Raw genomic sequence first — 15,322 nt, forward strand, 5'->3', positions numbered from 1 at the left:
ATTATAGTGGAGTTTCTTAGAAACTGCATTAAATTCACCATATTGAAACTTCATGTCTCATGCTTATAGTGAATTATAACTGCATCTTCTTCTTTTACAGTATATATAAATCCACATCAGAAAACCATTTTTTAAGAGCCATTTTCAATTTTTTGGCATTGCTACTTCAGGCTAAGTTTTCATATTCCACAGCAATGTCCAAGTTTTGCTTAAGTACACAGTCCATTAAGCTTTTAACTGCAGGATTGAACAGTGTATTTCTGTGCTATTGGTGCAAATTGAAGTGGAACATCAATCAATAAACTATACCTGATCAGAACGTAGTATTCTATGTGTCAGATAACATAGAAGTTTCCTCCGGCAGAAATAATTGGTGCCTTTGATGGCAACAAACTGGCTCTGTGACGACAGATTTACGTTAAAGGTATATTAACTGTGGAACATGAACTGAAATAAAGAAACTTAAAGACAAGACTGAAATGTGCTCCTTGTTCTTAGATTTTCTTACGGTGTCTCAGTTACTAGTTTTGTCTGCAGTACCTCAATGCAAGTCATATTAAAGATTAAGTTCTGGTAGTAGTACTGTGGAGTGTGGCTTGTGTGAGGTTTTTGGCATGATTTCCTAGTGCTATGTTTTTTTTTTCTCCACATAGAATGTTCCATTGAGATTAGATGTTTATTCAAAGAGATTGGACACCAGGATATGGCATATTTCTGCTACGCAGTTAATCTGATCCCAGTCAAAATTGCTGGTGATAAATCCAAATTCAATCTAGATATTCAACTGACATTTTTAAAAATGTTGGCTGAAGATAAAAGCATGTATCATATGAAAGTTTTGGGGAGATCTTGGTATGTCATTAGCTTATCCATTTCATACCAAGTAATCTCAATGGAAATGTGCTGTACCTGCCGAGTAGCATTTCAATGTGAATGCAATATTTCCGGTCTTGGAAAAAAAACGAACAAAAACTTGTAACTTTTGAAAGAGCTGGTTGGGCTTATACTAGATATGTAAATATTCTGGTGATAACAGGAGGGAAAATGAAACAAACTTGAGGTAGTATGACACATGGGACAATGGGCATAGTGCACCTCATTTGCTTTAAAGGGGTACAAATACTTCAGTTCATTACACGTGAGAGTGACTTCTTTAAACTTATGAAAACACTTTATCAGAATTCTAAAAATCCTTAGAGTGAAATTCTTTAGTGTTCATGCAAGTGGATTGATTATATGATTAGTGGTGAGGGGTTTTTTTTGGCTTGGGTTTTTTTTTTATTGCCTCAGGAAAAATTACTAGATGCAAAAGAAATCTCAGAATGCACAAGTTGACTAATGCAGGCTATAAGTAGGTAGCCTGCACTCAGAATAATGTCTTGTGTGGCTATTTAGTTTCTTTTCTCTGCATCAGTCCATTTCAGTTTTTAGATATTGGTCAGTGGTATTATTTGGGACTTGGGTAATCAGTTCACTGGCACAATGTTGTGCAATAAGATTTTATTTTCAGGTGCTGGGATGCTGTTGGAATAAACGGTGCGCGCTCGCTCATCTTAGTGGAATTCATGGGCAAAGTCTTATAGAAGTTTAACTTGTACTTACAACAAGAAAGAAATTGATCAATTTCTATCACAAAATAAAATGTCTTGAGGATGGCTGAGTGGATGGAGAAAACACATACATGCATGCGAAGCGTGAATCCAAAATGTATTAGTGAGATGCTAAGTTCTGGCTACACGCATTTTATAAGTAATTGTTTGTTTCAGTTGATAGGGTGTATTTATGTTTAATTTCTGTTCAAGCATTTTTTCTGTCCTCTCTAATAATTCAGAAGTATGTAAAACACAGAGAAATGAAAATATAATGTATATAGGTTTTTTTTAAGTCTTGGCATTTTACGTGCTGACTGCATTTAAAAAAAAGTGTGCTTCTGGTTTGTAAAACATTAATTGGGTTCTTGTTGTGTATATATTGTAAAACCATTTCCTAATGTATTGATGTTGTAATTGAGGCTGTGTTTTGCTGTTCTATGCATTGTGACCAAAGAAGGGAAAAGGAGAGTATGGAAATGTGATTTATATGATTATTTCTAGCTGTATGTGGCCATCTGTTTGACAAGTTTTGTCATATTTCAGTCACATAGTTCTGTATGTGTCATAAAGGCTTGAGGATATAGTGCGCTAGTTTCAAAAGGCATGTAAGTTTTAGAGTATTGAAAATTCTGAGTATAGATTGATTTGATATAAAAGTGTCTTCAGTACCTTGCCAAAAAATCGTTTACCCTCATTTGGCGATGTATTTTTTTAATGTGTTAGGCAATGGGATTCTGTTTACTACCAATTAGAAATTGCAGTAATGTTTGTAGTATGATGTCATTCCACCATATAGTGTTAATGCTTAACTATTTCCGCTACTTGCCAACAAAGAACTGCATCTTACTATTGATCTTAAACAGAACTCCCCACTGATTCCACTAAGGAGTTAAGATATGTTTCTTCAAATTTCCTAGTAAAATCTGGGTGGTTGGTGGAAGTGTTCTGTTTTAAAATCAATAGTATGCTGTGGCCCTAAATATCTTTAACTTCCACAGTTTCAGGTAAGTGATTGCCTTGTATCTAATGAAAACTATTTTGTTCCATTGAAGCATATGAATTGATTTATTTTCCTTACTCTATAATTTTATACAAGCAAGCATAACTTTAGTGTGAATTTTTGTATAGCCTCAAACTTATAAGGATAGAACAGTGAGACAAGTGTGTTGATTTTTCAAATTATTATGAGGGTAGACACACAAGGGAGAAAACACCAGCTTTATTGCATGCAAGAAGTGCAAAACTGAACAAAAAAAATCTTTACTTGGTAGCAGATAGATATTGCCATTCATTGTTGAGATACTGAACAGCTTGTATTAAGCCTAAATGCACTGTTTGAATCTGCTAATACAGGGGTCGGCAACCTTTTGGAAGTGGTGTGCCGAGTTTTCATTTATTCACTTTAATTTAAGGTTCCGCGTGCCAGTAATACATGTTAATGTTTTTAGAAGGTCTCTTTCTGTAAGTCTATAATATATAACTAAACTATTGTTGTATGTAAAGTAAATAAGTTTTTTTTTAAATGTTTAAGAAGCTTCATTTAAAATTTAGATTAAAATGCAGAGCCCCCTAGACTGGTGGTCAGGACCTGGGCAGTGTGAGTGCCACTGAAAATCAGCTCGCGTGCCGCCTTCGGCACCCATGCCATAGGTTGCCTACCCCTGTGCTAATACAAGGGCTGACACAAAAATCTCAGTTCAGTCAGTGAGTTAGTTATCCATTATGCTCTTGTTTTGAGCAGTTGTAGGAGCATAGTGTGTCTTCTGTGAAACAAGGGCTGAAAGACAAGGTGGTCTGCATTTGTAGACTTGTAAAGGAAATTCAAATCTTCTTTATATGCTTGTGGGGAGACCTTGCTTTAGCTCTCCTATACTAACTCAGGAGGGCAAATGATCCAAAAGAAGAATCTTGAAATAGTTTTTCTTCTTAACCAATTTGACTCTGTAGGCTGGTGGCCAGCAAATATGGTGTTTTCATATAGTGCATGGGAAACAGGGCAAGCTTAAAATTTAGAGAAAATGTTCACTACTCCAGAAAAGAGAGGCCTCCTTTAAGTGCTCGTCCTCCATAGAGTTGTGTTTTAGGAATTTGAAGTAATTTATTTTTAGAAACATGCAGATAACTCATTGAAGTCATTTTGAGATTCATTATTGTACCTGTTTTTTAAAGTTTTATCTTCAAATGTTTTATCCCACTTTGATGCAAATTTAAAAATAGATACTGCACCGACGCATTTGGTAAGGCTCTTTACAGAACGCTCTCACTGTAAATGAAGCAATAACCTGTCGTACACAAAACCCATGTCAGTTCAGTCATACTTGTTGCCCTTTGTATTTGTTTTCTGTAAAGTCTTTAAAACTCTTACATAATCTTTGCTGTGCACTGTACTTCACGCTTAGGGCATTGTTAATTTCAGTGCATGACTTTGTTTGGCCTGTACTAATACCTTATTTCAGGATGTACTGCTGTGAGTCAAAATGATTTAATATTAAGAATGTTGGTACTGGGCAGTATGTAATTGTACAAAAGAGAAAGTACTCTGAATCAAATACAGAGACATTAGAGAGCTTCTGTCGGATCAATTACATCCATACTCAGACTTCTAAAAACTAGACTTTTTTATGAATTATTTCTAAAATGTTTTCCTTAACGTTGTGTGTGAAGTGGGAAAAGTGGTTTTATTTGTAAAGGAATAACATGCTCCTCCAGTGTTGGCAAGCCTGCTTGTATGAGAACCAGAAAGTGAAACTTATTAGAAAGTGACTATAATTAAGTGGAAACTAACAAATCTTTGTTTTCCTTATCCAGGCCGAACCTGATACAAAGATAAACAGTGAAGTGCAAACTAGGCTTAAAAATTCTTTCAGTTTAAGAGAAATGTTACTAGTAGCACAGGTAAGGGAGTCTAGCATTTTCATAGTTCTTCTCCCCCACGTATCTAATTGACATTCTCCCTTTGCACACTCAAATTAGAGGCCTTCTCTGGTGTTGAGAATCTGCATATGGGGTGGGTCCAGATGCCATTGTGTGCATTGTCTCCCTACTGATCTCATGGGGATTTTGTTTACAAGTTAGTACATCTTGAGGACTCATCACCACCAATGAACACCACCTTGACTGGGGCTCTAGAGCAGTAGGAGGTGAAGGAATCTTTGTCAGTATGTGTCCTTTAGAACCATTCTCCGCAAAGGATCTGTGGTGGAAGGGGGAGAAGTGGCTGTGGAGACATGAATCTAAAATAATTTCTGAGATCCTGGAAGCGAAGTCCTGCAAGGGCCTTGGTTGTTGCACTTTGTGCTCGAAAACTAAAAATGGAGGCAAAACTTGAAGCTGCATTCCTATCTTCAAGCTAGTACAGAAGTAATGCACTAGGTAACAGCCATGTCGTTTACTTCATAACAAATTACAGATAGCCTTTGGTCATCTCAAAATAACTAGTGATAGGAATTTGAAACAATTTACAGTTTGTCCAGTAATAATGTTTCATTCCTGGAAAGTATGCGTGTATCTTTGAGTGAAAACACTACTTTTCATTTGTAAAGCAGAAGAACTTGTGTTCTTTCTTGAGTTTGTTATTTTTATTAAAGAAGCAATATTATTTTAAAGAGTTTTCAGCAAGCTTTTTTTATTCCCTCTGCCTCCCAGTATAGCATACATTCAAAGTATTGAACTGTCCTTTAATATGTTAAGGTTTACTACTCTACTATAATTAATGCTGCTGTTCTTAAAGTTAACGGACACCACTGTTTTTCCTATGTCATAAAATGCCAGCAAGGTTAAAACTTGTTATAAGCATTTTTGGAAGCTAAAGTGTAAGAGAATCATTTTGGCAGGGTGTTAAGCTTATGCTTACTCTCTTTGTACATGTATTGAAATAAAAGAATGATTAGAGTATCATACAGACTCCTTTTACATTTAGCGAGACTTCAGGAGTGAGATTTCTGGGCCCACTGAAGTCAATGGGAGTTCTGCCACTTACTCAAAATGGCTTCAGGATTTCACCCCAGCTCTGAAAATTCAGAGTCTGATCCTACAAACACTTCCTACTGTGACTACTCAAAGTAGGAAGTACTATGCACTGAAGCACATTTTACCAGTACTGGGATAATAGAGAATATGCTGAAAGGAATAACCTGTTTTACATCGTCTTATTTATCCCAAGTATAGCCTTTGACAGTCTGTGTAAAGACACTAAACAGACCTGTCGGTTACACCAGATCAGATCAAGTAATCCAACAACATAAAGATAACAAATTAATCAACTTCCCTCATGCCACTGCTACTTACTCCTATCCAATACCCTTCTCCTAGTGGGCAAGGAACAACGTTAAGTCACTCTCATTATCTATCACTAATGCTGTGCAAAATTTCAGTATAAATGAATAGTCTTTATTTTAAAAAATGGTGCAGATTCTGCTTTTATGCCAGTGTAAACTTGGAGTAAGTCCACTAAAGTTTGGGCCAGATGATGTGATGCAGCAGCTGGAGCTACACAAGCAAACTTGTGACTTAATGGGTCTCTACTTGCACTTATGGTCTGAGTCCTGCAAAGGTTTTCCCGCTAAGGTCTGTTAGCAACAAATCTATAGAAGCAAAGGCAAAAACTTGCAAATTTGGGTGCTGAACTGTAGGCACCCAAATTTGAAAGTGTTGACTAGTCTTATAGAAATCCAAATTTACATTCTTAAAAAAGGGGAAGAATATACCCACTGTATAGAATAGCAGGGCTCTTAGAGCGTTCTGTGTTGATGCAAACAAAAACTTACAGAAGTAGTGAATTGTGATCTGGCTTCACTTTTGTGTTAGCTTGCTGTAGCTATGATGTATAAATGGCAATACTTTAGGAAACCTAAAAAGTTTACATTAACATCTATATAGTGATCATTACATTTTATTTTATATGACAAGCTTTTTTGGTTTTCACATATGGGACTCTTGTGGACAAAGTAAATGACGCTGGAGACTATACATGAGAATAAAAGTTAATACTTGACAAAAATTAGCTTGTCAAATAGACTGGCTGTGGAATAATTTTATTTTTGTTGTCCATTCCATTGGCTAGCAATTAAATAGAAATGATGTGGTTTTTGTGGAACAGTACTGCATTAGATCGCTTCCTCAAGTTTTTAGTTAAAGGCAAAGTTAAACCGCTGCTGTAGATTCTGCAAGTTCATAACAAAAGAAAGTTTAACTTGACTGTTTTTGTATAATATTTCTAGTTTTTCAGAGAGAATGGCTGGAATAGGTGTTTCTTTTCATGTTTCATACTTGAACTGCAAGTCTGCAGGAATTATAATACCATAATCTATATGCGGAAGTAAACTTGGAATGCAGAAGTACAGAATTGTTTATTGTGTAGTTTTTCAGATATTACTCATTTCAAATTATATCAGAACTTGTGCTTATTTTTTATAAATAGCTTAAATCTGGGAATTTGTCAATTTGCATGTCTAGACAAATAGTCTTTTTAAGTCTTATTTTAGTTACTTCCTTTTACGGCCTATTTTGCCATTGAGATACAACACTGATTCCTTGATTCAAATCTAAATTAGTTTTTGTTCCTTGAACTTAATCTTTCCGTGTGTGTGTGTACGCACACAATACACGATTAAAATCTTAAAATCAAACTATATATCAAACATAGCTATTTTAGTACTATATTACTGTTTTCATGCCTATTGTAATAAGTTTAGAAAAACAAAAGACTTTAATTTTTTTGGCTTGAACAAGATGTGATTTTGGAATCTCCTGCTGTGATTAGATCAGTGTGTTTGCCTCAAGGCTTCAGTCATTTAATCTAAACTCAGACTCAACTGAAAATATTTGGCATATTCTCTGTGTTTTGAAAATAATACTATTTATAAATGAAGACTGGCATCTGTATCCTTGCATGAAAAACATTGCAGCAAATTAGTGGCGTTTAAGACAGTCATGTAATTAGGCACTGAAGATACTTTTTCAGCAGCTTGTTTTCTTTCAAACAACAAAATTTGGTCATTTTCTGTAACTTTTTAAAATCTAAAATAACTGGTCTCTAAATTTCAATGATAAACCAGTTCCACTCATAAAGCTACTATGAGAGCACAAAGATTTATTGCAAATTAAGGGCACAATGAGTACTAAAAAACTTTCCTGCTATATAGCCAGCTGTACAATTTATTCTAGTTTTTTGCAACTCTTTTCTTACCAAACTAAGTCAAGAATAGTAGGCTCCAGATAAAGTATGTAAAAGCCTAGCTAATCCTTAGATGAGTTACTTCAAAAGTTCCACAAGAGAATAAAATCAGTTTAAAAAAAAAAATGGATTAAATGTTACTGTTTCCTTTTTTGTCTTACATTTAGAAAACCTTAAAATGAATCTCCAGGTTTTGCCCATTTTTAAGAAGAAAATTAAGGATTCTGCTATGTGGGCATTAATCTTAAGAAGTTTGCATTAGCTTTATTTGGCAGCTGTATTATCAGTTCAGGGTGCGTTTCTGTTGGAGGGGAATTGTTCACTCAAGTAACAGAAATTGCAGACAAGTATTTGAACTTGTATTTTGGGTTAAATAGAATATTAACAATATGAACAGAAAACTGTTTAATTGGATTATAGATTGATAGCACATGTCCATCTTTTTATCTAGTGGAGGGGGTAATTTGTCAGAAGTTTGGGGTAGGAAAAGGGACAGAACCAGAGTAGGGGGGTGTGTGTGTGTATTTTAATTAGCTGGAAACTAGCAGGGTTTTAAAGGCTTTTGGATTTCTCTTTAATCCTTAAACTAACATGGGTTATACTACTCTGATTATGTCTGTCTTAATTGATGGGGTGGATTTTTCTTCTATGGAGAAGTAGATAATTATGCTTCAATTTGTTGAAATATGTATCTTTCATGAATGCATGGATATTTGGGGGGAAAAAGCATTTTTTGTATTTATATAGGATTAAAATGCTGGCTACCTGCTTCTATCTCTGAAATGCATTATGCGCATATCAGACACTGTGGTAATATTGCCAAAGTAATCTTTGTTTTCTTGCATAAGATAAGAACATAAGACTGGCCATACTGGGCCAGACCAGTGGTCCATCTAGCCTAGTAGACTGTCTTCCAACAACGGGAAAGATCACCAGAAATCTGGGAAGATAATGGCACAGTGATTTAAAATATGGATCCTTGTAGATACCTGCAACATCTGATTTTCACTGTATTTTTACTTGAGGATATTTAGGTTGTTGTTTCTTTCTTGTTACAAGTAACAACCAAGAGGACAATGACTGAAAGAGTAGAGAGACAAAACTCTTTTTCCCCCCCTCCCCCCAATATCTTTTCTTTGTGCACTTCACATGACTTTGTATGTAGTTTTGGTATTTCTCTGTGTATCTATATCTGTACAGAATCTTTGGTCTTTCATATAGACTGGGAAGAAAAGGATACTTAAGTGGGGAAAATGTGCTTCCAAAACCACAAAAATTGATACGGAAATACAGAAGCAGGTGGACTACCCTAACCATTTTTACTCCCAATTTTTGAAATTGACTATATTTCAGGTTGACTCCAATTTTTTTCCCCCTCAAGTTTCTGGTGGTAGTCTGTTCTTGTATTTTGTGTTTATTTCCTATCTGTGTGTCCTAAAATTAGCTTTTATTTTATGGTAATGACGTACGGTAACAAGTTTGTACAAGTTGGATAAAAGCAGTAATTTACTCTAGTTGATATCTATGTATCAAAGCAGCTAGTCTACAGTTCAGCCCTATAAAGCTGCAGCAAGGTAAGCTGGTCTAGTAAATCAGAGAACTTTCTCCATAAAAGCAAACTTGTACTGTTTTTATCTGATTAAGGTGAGGCAAGAGCAAGAGGGATAAAATGATGTATTGATTTTAGCATTATGAGCAAAAGAAGGGCCAAATTACTTTTGCTTCAAACATAATTGCCCGAGTGTTAAGATTTTGGTTTATTTCTGTTTGAATGTGTAGGAATTAGAACGTTTTATCTTCCCTGTTTGTCTGAAGTTTTTTAGCAGTGCCCCAAGGCAAGTACTGGAGGATGGCTTTGAAGCCCTGCAGGCAAGCTGGGATATCAAAGGGCTACAGGAATTCAGCATTAATTGTTTTATGGCTTGCCAGAAATCAGACCTATTTGTATAGGTAGCACAGAAAATAGCTGTGATTTGACAATTTGGTGCCATTTATATCCACCATAAAAAGAGAAAAGAAAAAGTTAAAGGGGTATTTTGGAAACAGGAACTAAGCTGTAAATGCAAATTGCTTCACCGTTTTCTCAAAGGAACAAAAAGGAAGCAGGGTTTAGGACTTTTTTTATTGAAGCTAAATTAACAAGGACCCTGTCTGCTCTAAGGATATTTAATACTGTACTCACACTGTGTGAAATTGCACAAGAATTGTTTGTTCCTTTAGAACAAAATTATCAGAGCCCAAAAATGTACTAATAACTAAAATAATCTGTATTGAATGTCAGAATGGGAAATACCTGCTGCTATGTTGGTTTATGTGGTAGAATGATCTGAATGCTCTCACTTCTAGTGACATTTGAACTGGAATTCTACATTTGCCAAAGAGTTTCAGCAAGATGCCTTTCAGATGATTGCAAAAAGGTCAATAATTATTGTGAGTTATTAGTCATAAATACAAAGTGAACAACTTGTGATTGGACTTTAAAATTTGCACATGTATGGAATATTTTTGCAATTATCCAGGTAAGGGACTTGTTCTAGCCATCTTGAAAATGCATTGGTTCCCCACAACGTAGTTTGTGGGTGTTGTGTGGCACTTGAGTGCCCTGCTAAGCCCATGGTGACCATAACTCATTTGAATTTGCCATGCTTTTCAGCTATCTGGGCTGGATATTTTGAACATGGAAAAATGAGTTGTGTGGTCATGCTAGGGCCCAAAATGAAGTAGGGGAGAAGTGTATTCACTGGGATGCTGAATCAGATGCTTACAGCAGTGGCAGCAATGCTGTTGGAGCACATTCTCTTCATCCAAAAGCATTTCTAGAGAAAGAGTTGAAATAGCAGAGCTATGAGTAGTAGAAAGGAAAAGCCATGGCTAGATCTGGTTATGTGTTTAGAAGGTGGTGGTGGAAATGGAACAGTTGCAGGTGTGGAACACAGCTACTGTCAGCAGATATTGACAATCTTAAATTCAGAATGGAAAGCTTTCAGTTATTTATTTGCATCACATTAGCACCCAGATACACAAGATCAGGACCCCACTGTGCTAAGTGGTGTACATACTATACATCTAGTAATAGCCCCTGCTCCAAAGACAAAATAGACTGGATAGAGAACCAGATGTGTTATGGCCACTTTACAGATGGAGATCTGAGACAGAGAAATGGCTTGCTTGAGGTCCCCTAACAAGTCCGTGGAAGAGCCAGGAACTGAACCCAGATCTCCTGATTGCTAAACCAGTGCCTTAACTATAAGATCATCCTTCTTTTCCACTCCAAACTTTTTTCCCTTAAAGATTTTTCCTATAGATTAGACAATTTTGACTTCTATTCCCTCAGGTCTCTGTTTCTTAAAGTGCTGATATCTGCTGAATGCGAATGTCTAGCTAACCATCTAATGGATGTCATTGAAATCAGACTGAGCTCTAAGCCTCGGATATTTCAAGCGGGCCTCATGGAGTTGAGAATCCAGCTCCTATTGACTTTCAGTGGGAGTTGAGCACCCAATTCCTGATATGTGTCTTTGAAAAGCTCTGCTTAAACCACAACTAAACACCATATCCAAGCAGTCAAAGAAACTTGTTTTGTTGTGACTTCTATCTCCAGAGAGTCTAACATCTGCAGCTTCATAATCTCTAAAGTTCTGACAGTTTACCTCATATGGAGATACAGTAGTCTGAGAGAATATATTGTCTGTCTGCCTATCTCAAACTATTTGTTAATTTGGTTATATTTTACATCACTGTTTCATACTTCATATTTGGAAGAACGTGACTTCTTATAAGTATGATATTAGAGCTGTAAAAAATGGATCAGATGACTGTGCTAGACCATTGGGGGCATACAAAGGGGGGCTGTTGGTCTTTCTAAGGCCTTCTTACCAAGAGAGTCTGGCTTTTTAGCAAGCCACTTGTACAAGATTTCAGTCTTATTTATTAAAGAATCAAATCCTGGAACAGCATGTACAACCCTAGCAAAGGACTATACTCAAAAAATGCCGCTCCCCCTTGCAGTTGCAACCTATCTACTAGCTAGTGTGGAACCACTCCAGCTTTTACTGCTGACTATGGAAAAGAGTAGCAAACTTGACCTACAACTTCCCTACATAAGGTCACATGCCTGCCACTCCCCTGTTCCAACCACAGTTGCTCCTCCTCTTTTCCCCACTGCATTCCTGCATAGAAAGCTTGCCTCTACAGAGGACCAAGATGGACTTTCCACTTGGTAGCACTCTGGTCCTCCTGCCCCCAAAACAACAGAAACATGGCATTTCTGTTGCATCTTGGGTTCTACATACCTATGAAGGAAGCTGAAGGAGTTAGTCTTCATTTGTTAGCGTACACTATCTTGAACTTGCACACAAGATGTAGTTCTTAAGGATGCAGTCAGTGTTTCAGTTTTTATGTTTATTCTTGTTTTAATAATACCTTAGGTCAAAATGTAAATCTTTTTCTTTACTAGATATCTTGTTTATGTCATTTGTTAAAATGTTGTTGCAATGCCACTGTTACAATGCCTCTCTTTTGTGTGTGAACTTCACAGTGAAATAAAATTCCATTGCTTTTAAACGTTTATAAAGGGAGTCTGCAAGCCACAAAAATAGATCCAGATTGTGGGCTTACACACCAAACCATGTACACAATCTACTGTGTTAGAATAACAAGTACTGTGGTTTCTCTTATTTAACTAAAAACATTTTTTAAAATTATTTTTTGTAGGGGATGGCATGATTTTTGCAACAACAACCATTTCTGTAACTTTTGGGTCAGAAGATGCTGTAGAACATGTTTATAGCACTTTGACGAGGCAGCTTTTCTGTTACTTCCAATGAGTCTAGATGAGGATAATTAATTAATTAGTTTGATCTCTAGCTCTGTCCAGCTCTGACAAGTTTCATGAATACTGCATTCCCACACTCATTATGTACAGTTATTAGAAGACTCTATCACACATCCAGGATTTTAGTGAAGTTTCACACTGGCATCGCTGTTATCTACTATGGGCCTGATTCTCTAACCCTTATTTGCACAGAATAACAGTGACTCATACCAGATTTTGACTTAACTTCGATGGGATTGAACTCTTGAATAAGTGCTATTGAGCATGAGTAGGGGTTGCAGAATTTGCTCTCATGTTTGAGAGGTTCAAAAACCTCAGTAATAACTGTAACATTAAAAAATCACAAAGGACATTTGAGCAAGCATTTGCATGGTATGCAATCAAATTTTCTACAGCTGCTTATTAAAATAGTGTGCACATTTGTGATGAGGAAAGGGAAGTCATTTTAGCATTTAACTTCTTTTTAATAAAATGTTATGCTTATCACTTGAAGCAAATAGCCATTAGCAAACATGATGTGTTGTCCTGTGTACAATGGGAACTGAGTGTAATATTTTCCGATGCGTTGCATTTGATTTCCAGATAATGAGATAAACGTCTTTTCTGAAATTGGCTGCTGAACATTCTCTTTGCTCCACAGATTGAAGAAGGTTGGCAACTGTTTCAGCTTCAGCTGCCTCACTTAATTTCTCTTCTGCATTGTACAAATCATAGGAATATAAGTCTCTTTGACTGCCAGCTAGGCTACTAGAACAAGGCATGTGGCAGCACTCCAGGAAACTTAATTGTCCAACTAAATGATGGTTTAAAGGGAAACTGTTGAGAGTGGCTGGCCCAAAACCTGACCTACTTTTTCATATATCTGTTTGTGATGATATCCATATAATTCTGTGTTTGTTTTTCTTCTTCCAAACAAAACCTATAATACTCCTTGATTTAACCCCTTTTTTATGTAACGGAGTTAAAAACAACAACAACAGTCTTGTCTTCAGCCCAACACTTGCAATGGTTTGCAGTGTTGCTTGTAAGTATACGTTGGTAATGTTTTTTTTTTAAAGTTCTCAAATGGGGTTATGTAAACAGAATAAAAACTATTTGAAAAATAGGCTGCCATTGTCTGTCTTTGTGCTGTACCTGTTTAAAATCAGTAATATTTCCACTAGTGTCCTAGACAAAGGCTGTCTTTTCTTTGCCCACAGACATGGGCTGTTTTAGTTACAGTAATGAATCTTTTAACATGCTTCTGACACTGGTGAACAGTTAGTTCAGAGATTTTACTTGGCAGAATGAGGCATTGATAGCTATGGTCACCATCTGCATCACTTTCTGAAGTGATGCTGAGTGTATTGCTGTTTCTTAGTGACTAGGAAATCAAAAGTACATCTGCGTTGACACTGGAATTTGTATAAGATAAGAGAGAACATGGTAGCACTAATTCTTTTTCTATACAGTCTTAGCAAATTACTTATATATCCACATTCAAATATAAGAAAGTGGAATTCAACTCAATTCTTAGTTGAGCTGTAGTTGGGTTTTTGTTTTGTTAAATCTTTTTAAACACTTTCTTCAAAAGTCTGTCTCAAAGGTTAAACATGAGAGGCTAACACTGACTTATGCCACTTCAGATGTTTTACTGCCAGAAGTATCTAAACAGAGCACCACTAGTTCTCTTTACAGAGGAATTAATTCAGACTAAGGCTAAATTGGCTGTTTGCTTTCCTATAAACCTTCTCAATTTGGGAATAGTTCTCATTTCACAAAATGAAGAAATAAAAATATTTACATTTATCTTTATTGCTAGTTTAGTTTAGCATTTGCTGCTTTTTGCTTCTTAACTTCTACTATAATTCCATATTTGGTAGGATTTGAAATTAAGGGGAGTCCATAATCACTACAAGTTTTGAAAACTCCACTCACTTCTAAGTTCTTCCTGAGTAAGGAGAATGTTCTACACTAGCAAACTCTGCCAAATCTAAGCAAATGTTTAAAAAAAATTTTTTTTTTAGCTAGTGTGGTGAAGAGAATCTCCCATATGTGAACAGAATATAAACAGATGCATTGGCATTTTCCTGAGTCTGCAGACGGATGATTTCAATGTCTCTGCTGCTGCTTAGAGGTCTGCCAGGAAGGAGCATAGTTAAATTTACAAGACTGACCAGTTTGACAGCTGTTATTCAGAGCCCTTCTGGGAACCAGTGACGCTGTCCAGGAGCATGTCCATCTCATGCTGCTGATGAACAAAACTCTGAACTGCAGCTGAGGTAGGCACGGGAATTATTCACAGCAGAGAGAGACTTAAACAGAAAGCTTGGGGGAGGGATAGAGCAATGGAAATGCTCCTTTCTCTCTCAACAGCCTGAAGACTGGCAGAAAAAGAGAGCTGCCTCTCCATCTTCCCAGCAGCTAGGATGAAGGAACTTCATATTTATCAGACTAAAAGATGGAGCCCTAGACAGGGTCACAGGATGGCACCAGATATGAAATCCTAGCAGCTGGAAAGCTGAGCTGTTCACTGGGATGCTATTCCTGGACTTAGCTAGTGTGGAGGCCTTCCTGGCACTCTCATCTACCTCTGTGCCAGGCGGGTTAGCTCTTTGGCTAGTAGGTGTCAAAACCACTTTTCAAGTTCTGGCTGTTGCTATACATACTGAGTTTAATATCCGGCATTGTGCCAGTGAAAAGTAAAACTGACTGTACGTAAAAAAAAAATAAAAAATTGTT

General features: G+C 36.5%; 1 protein-coding gene across 3 annotated transcripts in view; it reads left to right on the forward strand.

Moving 5' to 3' along the window:
- MLLT3 (MLLT3 super elongation complex subunit) overlaps nt 1-15,322 on the forward strand; it is a 230,958-nt gene that overhangs the window by 8,627 nt on the left and 207,009 nt on the right. The window lies entirely within an intron of this gene.

The sequence above is a fragment of the Gopherus flavomarginatus genome, chromosome 3, assembly GCF_025201925.1.
Source record: "Gopherus flavomarginatus isolate rGopFla2 chromosome 3, rGopFla2.mat.asm, whole genome shotgun sequence".
In the NCBI taxonomy this organism is placed as follows: domain Eukaryota; kingdom Metazoa; phylum Chordata; order Testudines; family Testudinidae; genus Gopherus; species Gopherus flavomarginatus.